The following is an 11275-nucleotide window of genomic DNA, read 5'->3' as shown; positions in this document are numbered from 1 at the left end:
GAAAATCTCAACTGTACGCTCCTAGCTAATCATATAGAAAGCTAATCATATAGACTAACTGGTATAATGAAGTGGGTTCGAAAGTATAGGTATAAGGTGGGTTTCAAACCTGTTTCTAAGTGTTGATCTCCTCTAGAAATGAGGTGGGATTGGGTGAGGGCGCCCCAAGGTATCAAAGTGAGGAGTAGTGTTGGGGTGTGGGTCTCCAAGCCATAAAATCCCCTAAGTACAGGTGGGGACGTAGAGTGTCAAATGTAGGTGTTGTGGGATCGTCCTACAAGTAGTAATTGCCCTAAGAAGAAGCCCAGCCGGTAACCCTGTTTAGGTTGTTTGGAGGGCCCCTAAAGCGTCTAAAAATGAGTAGGATGTAATTTCCCTGTAGGTTCCTAAGTTGCAAGGTTGTACTACGGGTGCTTATTGATGAATGGTCCCATAAATAGAAGTGGTGAGTGTAGTTGCAGTTCGCTCCTGGGTCAAAAACTAGGTGTGATCCCTGTGTCTCTGCTGCTCTGTCTTATGTGGTTCCCAGTTGTACGGTCCATAGTAGTATTATGAGGTTATCCGGTTGCAGCCGCTCTAACGCTGTGGGTGATCCCTGTAGTTGTAGGTTTAGTCAATCATATTCCTCCCGCTGGGTGGTAATGAAGAATAAGATGGCTACCTCCTCGTAGTTGAAGCTATGTCCCGATAAGAAGAGTCTAGGTAGGAGCCGTGTAATAGGTGGTGTTAGTGTTAAAGGAGTCCGTTTATCTGTCTTCAGTGTAGAACCCATTATTTCCAACCAGCATCATAGTGAGTGTTGAACCCGGCATAGGAATCATGCCCAATAGCGGCTACACTAAATGAACTAGTACCAGTAGTAGCATTTGTGTCTTGTTCTGTTGTTGACTAAGCTTATGAATGGGTGGTGTATTATGCTTTGTAAGTAGCTTAAAGTACCAGTGTTGCAAGAAGTAGCTGCATATCCACCATAAGTAGTATATGGTTCATAAGCACGACTAGTATTACTAGTAGGAACAGCAGTTGGTTTCGATGAAGGAGTGGTTTCATCCCCAGTAGTACCGGTATCACATAAAACAAAGGGAGTAGATCGATTTGGTGAGCCAGAGTAAGCAGTTGAATTCTAACTGGCTGCTAAGAGCCCTAGTCGATCGAGAGTAGTCGAAGTGGAAGGCAACTGGCTAAAAGCGAACTGGCGTGCCTCCGGGTTTCCATCCGGGAAGGACGAGCTTCCATCCAACGACTAGAGGGCTCAACTAGTGAGGCTCCTAACGGACGAGCTTCATTCTCTCCGATTCTCTCCATCCATTTTCGATCCTACCCTACACCCCCGGTGCGGGCCCTACTATCCATCGGCCATCGGCTATAAATTGACTGTTACCGGACCGTGGGCAAGCCTTCAGTGGGGTTGGCCAGCCTTCACCCCCAGGCAAGATCTTCAGCTGGACCGGGAGAAAGTGAGGGCAAGGATGTTTGTGAGGGCAAGGATAAACTAACGTCGATACCGTGGGTGAGGGCAAGGACTATACTCAACTCGTTAATTAACTATCCTGAACCGGGGGTGAGCTATCCTGAACCGGGGGGTGTAGGCAGTCAATGCCCATAGAATGTCGATTCCTTCCATTACCCACGAGTTAACAATTCGGTTACTTCTCGAAAGAAGGAAGGTGCCCGGTTCAAAGTTAACAAGCCCGGTTCAGGTTAAGCCGGTTCGAGCATGCTTTCATTCGGAAGGAATGTTTCCCTCGGTCCAGCTGCCTAACCCATCTCCTATTTGTTTTCACCCATCAGTCTACCCTTACCTGAACTGAACTTCATCCAACAATGCCACCGGGTAACCTTCCGGTTGCCCCGGCTGCCGGCTGCCGGCTGCTATCATAGGGGAGTTTAGTTCTAGTAGGGACTGCTGATTGAACTAGTTACAACCCAACCACCTTCTCTCCTCATGCGAACACCACCCCACCGAACAATCGATCTCAAACAGCACTACCATAGAATAGTAGGGGCCCCTTCCTAACCCTACCGGCACCCCTACTATTAGAAAGGGCATTCGTCTTGCTCTACTGACTGGCCCCTACTATTCTATGGGGACCTGCCCCGGTAGGGGCCCTTCCTAACCCGCCCCTAACGTCGATCATTCGTCTGGCTCATATGACTGGAAAAGTGACCTGCCCCCCTCCCCTTCCTAACCCTACCTTGAGTTGATCAAAAGTCTGGCTCCGTAGACTGGTGAAGTGACCGAACAGGCATAGAAGGGGCCCCTGTCCATCTCTCCATTGATCATTTTGATCGCTCATATGACTGGAACTATAGTCCCACCCAACCCGGGCCCCTCTCATTCGTTGGTAGTCGGTAGATTATTCGACCCAACTACTCGGGTTCGCGAAGGGGGTAGATTATTGTAGGGGCTACAATTCTAGTTGGTGGGTGGGCATAACTCCATAACTCTAGTAACGCGGGGGCAGGATTCGAACCTGCAGTCTTCAGGTCATGAGCCTGACGAGTTGACCAATTACTCTACCCCGCTTGTAGGCATATAGTTCGAGAGAAACCAGAAGTTGAGTTCTTCAGAAACGGCACCTATCTTCCACCCACAATTGAATCGGGCCGCCTATCCCTCAACATCACTTCGACTCGAGCCCATAGAATTGTAGGGGTTGGGTGGGAGTTCTAGTTCTAGATTCTATACGTAACATGCCCCTCCACCCCTTTGTAGTTCTAGTAGGGCCCCTTCCCATTTTACCAACGGCATCTCCTCCCCCTACCATTCTATAGGCCAGCTCGATTCCCCTACTATTCTATGGGGCCATCGAACTTTAGTTCTTTCGGATACGAAATAGTTTACCTTTCTCGATTCTATACTACACATGCCCACAATAGAATATTCGAGATACCTCCCAGGTTATCCCTCATCTGAATTTTCTGAAGGTGAGGGGGGCGGCTGTTGTTATTGTAGGGCTATTCTATAGCAGGCTTATTAATTACCATTAGAATAGTAGGGCAGTTCTTAATTAATGTACTTAGCTACAATAAGCCAACCCAACTAGAGTTTCCCATTCTTCTAGCCCCCTACCCCCTACGGGCCCCTTTTTAGATTATTGTAAGGGCCCCCTACTATTCGCCCTATTATTCTATTATTGCTCGATTCTATACGTAACATGGGTTGGAGGGCCCCGGCCTATTCGCCAGGGTAGTGAGTGGGGGGGCAGGTCGACATCGATGGGTAGAGGTAGGTTCCATGAGAATGGGTAGGGGTAGGTCAAATCTCAAATCCATAGAACTTGGCAGTAGGTTTCCCATAGAATTGATAGGGGGCCTCGGGTTCCCCTACGGGGCAATGTGGGGGGGCAGGTCAAATCCTAGGGTAGAGGTAGGTTCCCCGGGTAGGGGTGTTTGCTATAGGCATGTGACGTAGAAAATCTGAACCCCTACTATTCTAACCCTAGCCGTTCCCACCCACCCATGTTACGTATAGATGGCTAATGCCCAGCCGAATTGCCCTTTGTTAGATCCATAGAATTGGTCAATTAATGTTCGGGGGGGTGCCCCTATATAGACTCAGTGATGCGCAAGTGATGCGCGGACAGTTGCCCTTCTGTTTCTATATAGAATACAGATATCAATCACTCTATTCCATTCTATCTATATGGAGTGGAATAGAGTGGGGACGACTATAGATAGTGATAGTAGGTCCTACTGTATCGGTATCTGTTTGAAACAAATCGGAGTGGGATATAGATAGTAGGTTGGGCCATTCAATGTTCTCGCCAGTCCTATCTATAGATTAGATCATTCGTTGAGATGAGATTCGTTGATTGAATATGAGACCGACTATTGTATTACATATAGAATACAGAATGTCATAACCTCTATTCTGTTCTATATGGAGTGGAGTGGGAGTAGAAAGAAATGGTCTGTGCCAATGCCTACTGTAATCGGATGAAGGAAAGACGGGCCCCTACTATCTATAGGGCAAAAATGGCTGGCCTGCCTTTTGGGTTGGGGCCCCAACTAATACAGATCAGATATAAATCACTCTATCCTGTTCTCTATGGAGTGGACCAGTCAATAGGAGTGGAGTGGAGATCAACCTCTATTCTACATTGGGAACTATAGCTATATGTTGTAAAGTTCTTGCCACTAGAACTCCCACCCACCCTGCATTGGGACCTTTCTTAAAAGCATCGATTTTGAGCTAATACTGGATCCCTGATTACCTATAGATCTCTATGGTCTTGCCACATGGGGTGAAATGTGACCTTTATAGAATAGATAGGGTAGGGCAGGGGGATCCCTATATATGGGACTCACAGTCTATAGGGCCATTGCCCATATATAGAAGAAAGTGCCGAAAGTGTCGCCAACTACAGATTCCCACCCACCCCTATAGTGCCGTTGGGTCTATCGAGCCCCCCCCACCACTATCGAGTCGGGGTGGGAGGGCCCCGGGCCCCCAATAAAATCGAGTTAGTTGTTCTTGGAGGGGGCCTATAGTTTCAAAGGGCTTCCTGGGGTGGGTGGGAGGCCTATACCCCCCACCCATCCCCAACCCTATCGAGTCCTTATTCTAGCAGGTTGATTAATGGCAGTGGGAGGGAACTATAGCGCTGGGTGGGGGGCTAAAGTAGCCCCCGGCAATAGTGTGCTCATCGCCTCCTGTCTGCCCCGGGAGAGGTGGGTAACCCGGGGAAGGTAACGGTGTCTGCTGGAGAAGGTATCCTGGGACCTGTAGCTCCTGGGGCTGGGTCACAGGGCCCCCGTCTGGATCGTCTTGGATTAGGTGGTATGGTGGCTAGTTCCGGCGGGTCAGCTGCTGTGGGGGATCGTCCCGGATTAGCGGGTATTCTATCGGCTAGTTCCCCCGGGTCGGCTGCGGAGGTAGGTAGGGGTAGCAGCTAGGGGGCTGGCTCTCTCTAGATGTGCCCGGAGTAGCTCTAATAACTGTCCTAAGTGGGGTACTGTAGATACAACTTTGTTCGTTCCTATTGTAACTAGGGCTGCCTGTTCTGCATTCTGGGATTAAGTGTTCTAAAAAGTGGTAGGGGGTAGGGCTCTATCTGTCGACAACAGACTGAACCTCTCCCTCTCCCGTAGTCGTATTCAGGGCTCGAATATACTAGTAGGATATCTATCCAACTACTGCTGTAGTCGTTGTCGTATACGGATATCTAGCTGCTGTAGTCTACGGATATATATATATATATATATATAGAACTGCTGCTGTAGTCGTTGTCGTCCAGGGCCCTCTGCATACGGGATTGCATATTGGGAAATGGGCCATCTATTGGCTCTATTGATTGCCGGGATTTCGAATCCATTGATCGTCTTCCGGGAGTGAGCGGAGTAGATGGGGGATGGATGAGATGGTTGGTGATGGTGGATTGGTGAGTAGAGTATGAGAATCCTGTTCACTGATCGAATCGCCGATCGGGGGCCCCATGTTAGCTATCGAGAGCTTTCTCCGTATTGATTGACAGATCAGATTACCGCTATCGAGAGCTTTCTCCGTATTGATTGACAGATCGGATAGGGAGTGATTGGGGCCTTGACTCCAGCAACGGGGGTCATATCCATCTATCTATCACTATCACTGGGTTCTTTTATTGCTCCATTCAATGCCGCCCATAGAATAGTAGGGCCACTCAATGCCGGTCTGCATAGTGAGCAGACGACAAAAAGGTGGGATTCGCCTCCCCCCTCCCCTCCCCTATCAATTTGAGGACTATAGATAGTCAGTCAACCCGAGAGATAGATAATGTCGAGTTGAGGCCATAGGGAGACACGACGCACGTATCCATCCATCCAATGATTAGATTAGATTAGATACGTGATATCAGTCCAGTCATCAGTCGTATCACGAACAGTTTCTCAATTTTGAGGCGGGGCGGGTGAGACGGGGGCATAAGCATATACTTCTTTATGGATCGAATCAACGCACCAGGCGATAGAATTCTCTCATTCCGCCGGTTCGAGACCGCCGCCTGGGAGGGATATAGAAAGCGACAGGGTTTGCTAGCATTTACTCCCAGGCATCTCCAAGCAAATCCAGCCCATCAAACCAGGGATAGGAAGGGTTAATTCCCGTCAATAAGTGCTATTTCTTCCATCCGGCGTATAGATATAGAGTTCGGTGGGCTGGCCCCTACAATTCTATGGCGGGTCTACTCCATTCCCATCTTCCTTCTCTCGATAAAGGGCGAGTCGGCATTTACTTCGATGGGTGAAGTAAAAGCGGGCGGCGAAATCCTTCGAATCGAATCGAGGGGGCTTGGGGCACTTAGTCGTTACCAATCTCCTACGGATCTGTTTCACCGACCGGACAGGCAAGCCTGCGGGCGATGCCTTGCGAAACACGGACCTCGACCTTCCTCTCGCACCACTCCCTATTCCTCAACCTCCTATTACAACATATATGATATGACTCGGTTTTTAGTAACAAGTTGTTGGTTATTACCCACTCCCGATGAACCCGGTCGGAAGCTTTTCGATCTCCAATGCCCCATGTCCCCAGCAGGGGGAAGGGAACAGATGATTTGGCCCAACAATGTAGGAAAGATGCGGGCCTCCCACCCAACTCTCATCCACCCACCCGGGCTAGAATTTATTGGGGGCCCCCCCAACCCGATAGTTAGGCCCCTACTATTCTAAGGGTGCATAGCTCAACCAAGGAAGAAGGGCGGAGAAAGGAGAGAGAAGCAGGGAGAGTGCGATAGATCCACATCCCCCTAGCTCTTGGACCGGATTCGGGGAGAAGCTGCATTTAGGCTTGGGAGGCGGGAGATCAGCTTCGATGGATGCCGAGTTATGCTTCTATTTACGGATGGATCAACGTCAATCATTTAGAGAACGGGCCGGGATGAATCAATGGAACAAGGGGAAGCGGTATATCATCTACGTATTAACAACTGAACTGGGAAGAATGGATTGACGACCAGGGGCTTTAGTGATCTATGTTCCCATCCATCAATGCTTTATCGGCTCCTGCCCATCTCTCATTCCGGTAGCGGCCGGACCAACCTAAAACACCGGATAGCGGATAGGCTCGGGTTCATCGCCTTTCCTTCTCCGGTTCGGAACCGGTCCCTTAACCCAGTCCCTTAACTCTTTTCCCCGGAGGGGAGAGGTTAACTCCTGCGAGAGAGCCCCGACCCAAACCGAGGATGTAGTCGATCGTAAGGAGTGAGTCAGCGGACCAGGTGTGGTATCGAGGCCCCTCATCGTTGGGTAATCGATCGACCGCTTGGGGTTGCTGCGAGAAAGGTCCCACTCTCAAGGGAAGAGGCTCAGAGGTCAACCTCTATTGCTATAACCAGCAGTCAAAGGGATCGATCCGATTCATCAGTGAATCGCAACTCAGGATTTATGATAGTGATGCAGCTTTTTCCGAGTATTCCCTATCGATCTTCGGACAACATGATCAAGGGTCCTCCATACCATTCCCAAATACTTCTTTTCCAAACGCAAGCTATCTCGCCCCCTCCCTAGGTAGAGATGGGCCCCCATTCCCTCTACCTAAAAAGTGGTGGGTGGGAGGAGATCGCGAGCGGGCTTACTAACCCGGATTCTCACTGGGAATAGAAGGGGGCCTCGCTAACATTACCGATTCCTCTCTATCTCTCAAATTAGCTATTTGGCCAGGGTCTAGGACTAAAGGGGCCCACTCAAGACCTAGCTACGGGGATCCATTGATTGGTGGAATGGGGGTTCATCCAATGAGATATGGGCTCCTTAACGATGACAATAATTCAGAATCCCCGGGTCCCACTGGGCTATGTTCGAATGGCGGAGAAGTGGAACGTATCAAGCTTTTGGATCCGTGGATCCGGATGCTCGAATCCAACTCAATTTCTTCGCTACGTATCCCCGGGCCCCTACTATTCTAAGGGCGGGTGGGGGTAGAAGGAATAACTGGCATTGTCATCCGGTGCTGCTGAATCGAAAAGCCCCCTACTATTTGTAAGGCAGTGAGTAGGAATCAGAGATGGATCCAGCTGGCTCATTTACGATAATAGGGGAGGGGCGATGAGAAAGAGCCAATAGATATGGGCTTGTGCCGGTCTCCCTCCCCCCACTACCATTCCACGGTGGAGGCGTGAAATTTCTATTTATCCGACTCGGAGCCCCCCTATCAATTCTATGGGGCCCATGTGACGTATATAAGATGATCCGCCGAGATCGATCGATCAAATAGTTCTATTCGTTTTGCAGTTGTTTTCTCAAGACAGTTGTTTTGCAGTTGTTTGATCGCCCCATAGAATAGTAGGGGCCCACCCACCAACTATTCGGCAAGGGGGGGTGGGTGGGGGGTTCTATTCGCCTTTGCAACCGCCGCGAACGGACAACTTGGATCCGAGTAACCGGGTGGGTCGGTCAGTTCCACTCTAGGGTCGCCAACAATCGAGAGCCCTAACCCCCCACCAACGGCCCCTCGCGAATAGTAGGGGCCCGCATGCACACTCCCCTACTATTCTAAAGGCGAGCAGTCCCAAAGCCCTACAATTCTATGGGGGTAGGGGTAAATGAAGAAACCTGCTAGCCCTTGGCGAATAGTAGGGGGCTAGAATAAGCAATAGTTGAGTGGGGATTCCCAGAGGGGACCTTGTACCGGCATACCAATCAGACAGTCATGATGGCCGTTCCATCGATTCCCAGGCTCGTTGCTCAGGTGCCAGATTAGAAGAAGCCGTTGTTCATCTCTCCAGGAATTGTTACTGTTCCTAAAACAAACCACCCCCTCCTGCTGATTCTATCGCCTCAGAGTCTGCCTTACCACCTATGGAGTAGTAGGACCATGTTGAGTGGCCAGTCTTCTCGGGTGCTGTTGGAGAACGGGGAGGAGGAGAAGAGATGCTGGTGGGTGGATGAACGTTCGAGTCTTCAGTGATCCGATCTGCTACAGGGGTTGCTTCAGTGGTTAGGTAGTACCCTCTCCCGCTAGTGGTTCTTCAAAAAACTGTGAGGCTGATGCATGTCAGCATCCCCCATATAATTGTAGGGCGAGCGGCCTGACCCACTTATCTCTACCTGCTGATGAGCCTTTTAACCCTACTATTCTATGGGCTATAGTCGAGGATTCAACTTTCTCATACGTACCCGGGCCCGTGTATTCAAATCCGATAGTGGGAGCCGATGCAAATCCTCCAAAGCATCCAGATCAAGACCCAGAAAGACTTACTGACCCACCACCAGTAGCAGATCCAATTCCAGTACCGAATCCAGTACCATATCCAGCAGATCTAGTTCCAGGCGTAGACGTAGAGCCTCCTATAGATTCTTCAGAGCAACTATAGTTTAGTTGCCGCAGTTCCAGTTCCAGGTCCCCCACTATCTATAGGGCAGCACGAGCCCCCCCTCTTTTCTATTATTGTCCACCAGCAGCAGATACAGAGCCATAGCCTACAGCAGTAGCATCCGTTAAAGATCTTCCAAACACAACTATAGTTGACCTTGTACCAGTATATCCATAACCCCTAGCAGTTGTTTCGGATCCTCCGAATGCGAAGGTAGCATCTGAGCAAGCCCCAGCAACTATAGTTGCAAGCCATCTCCTCCCCTCGCTCACCTAGTCACCACCAGCATATCCACCTTTACAGTAAGCAGTTTAAGTAGGAGCAGCATCCTGAGTAGAATCCTAGGAAGCGTACCCGTGAAAGGCCTCGATGAACCGTGGTGCTTGTATCCCCAAGCATCCCCGCCCCTTTAGAATAGTAGGGGCCTGGCAAATATCGATAACGGGCGAATCAGCAACTATAATAGCACAAATTCATCTACCCTCTGCCATGAACTACAACGTTGAAGTAGGCGGCAAAGAACTATGCCCCCGCCTCGCGGGGTAACTGTAGACTGAATGATTATTGTATAAGTACGCGTAGGCAAGCTAACAAAGTGAGTTTGCCTAGGGTGGTGGCGGGGCGTGCTTTCAGTTCGGCCAACCAATAATCGACTAATTTGTTACAAGCTTTCGAACCTCGAACGAATTATTATGGTGATGAAACTTCAACTACTGTTGCTGGTCCTGAAGCTACCTTTGCCTTTGCGGGATAAGCTTATTTTGGAACAGGGATGGACGCTAGACAAGGTACTTGCCCCACCCCTGCTATCGGTGGCTCAACTTAAACAAGGTTACCCGCCTTAGCTTATGTCTCTGCTGCCTTTGGTGAATATTGAAAATATTCACTTAACCTCCTGCTGCTAACTTGAAACCTGGAAGGGATTAGCAAGATGGTGGTGGGGAATAAACTCCCGCCTTTGCTCTTTGTCTCGGATCAACAGGTGCTGCTTCCATTGATTGCTTTGCTGCTCGCTTAGATGCTGCTAGGTGAACTGCCTGTGCTTTCGCTATTGCCTCTGCCTTTGCTGCGGGTGAGACTGGTGCTTAGGCTCAGTCAACTAGATCTCGATCCGGAAGGACTGCTACGGCCTATCAAATTAGAAGGAATGTTGCAGGCTCAAATGCAAGGGATGCCGCGGGCACTGAATTTGGATATGGATCCGTGAAAGGTTTTGCTTCTTAATCTTGGTAAACTAGATCAAAAGGATATTAGGAATTTGCCCGGGTGAAAGCATTCGAACCATCAGTTTATTAACCCCCAGCATCAAAGCTAGTAGCATAGAAAAAGTAAAAGCTAGTAGGAGTAAAGGCAGCGAAGTAAGCAAGGATGGAAGAACCCGTTATATAGCCATCACCCCGCCTTGATCCAGATTCAATGCCCACAGGCGTAGATTGGGATCCAGATCCACCAAAAGCAAAGGCAGTTTTTCACCCAGCATGAAATCGAGATCGCTATGAGACAACGTGAAACAGGCGTGACGGTAAGATCACTCACGGTCAATGACGCGGGACCCCATGAAAGTGACTTAGGATACCCCTAATTCTGAAGCCATTACACATTGTATGGACCCCGCATTAAGGTGCGCATGCATATTACTATGATGGGTTGGGCCAAAGGAAGAAGGGGCAGCACCCGTTGGATCAGGATCTGGCTAGGAAGAAAGCTCAGGCGCTTTTAGTTCAAATGGATATCTTCGGGTTATGTTCTGGAATTGCACCTAGTATTGCAACTGAAGGATCTTAAATGGGGTGGAACTAGATCTCAATTGAAATCTTGAACAGGTGGCTTCGTAGCATCTGGGTCAATAACTGAATAATGACCATGCTACTCACTAGGCCATGCCATACCAATACTCTGAGTACCTTCCTTTGCTAGGGGTGAATCTGCTTCCGGAACCAAGTAAACCACTTCTAGTTCTGAAACAACCGGGTATGGAACGGGAT

The 11275-nt window shown here is 49.4% G+C and overlaps 1 non-coding gene across 1 annotated transcript; it reads right to left on the bottom strand.

Annotated features, from left to right (window-relative positions):
• Positions 1-2453: 2453 nt before the first annotated feature.
• TRNAM-CAU (transfer RNA methionine (anticodon CAU)) lies at positions 2454-2527 on the bottom strand. Its single transcript has one exon. It is a non-coding gene; the product is annotated as a tRNA-Met (tRNA).
• Positions 2528-11275: the final 8748 nt, after the last annotated feature.

This window comes from Cryptomeria japonica, unplaced genomic scaffold, assembly GCF_030272615.1.
Source record: "Cryptomeria japonica unplaced genomic scaffold, Sugi_1.0 HiC_scaffold_697, whole genome shotgun sequence".
NCBI lineage: Eukaryota > Viridiplantae > Streptophyta > Pinopsida > Cupressales > Cupressaceae > Cryptomeria > Cryptomeria japonica.
The sequence above is the reverse complement of the archived record's forward strand: the minus strand, read 5'-3'. Positions and strand labels throughout refer to the sequence as shown.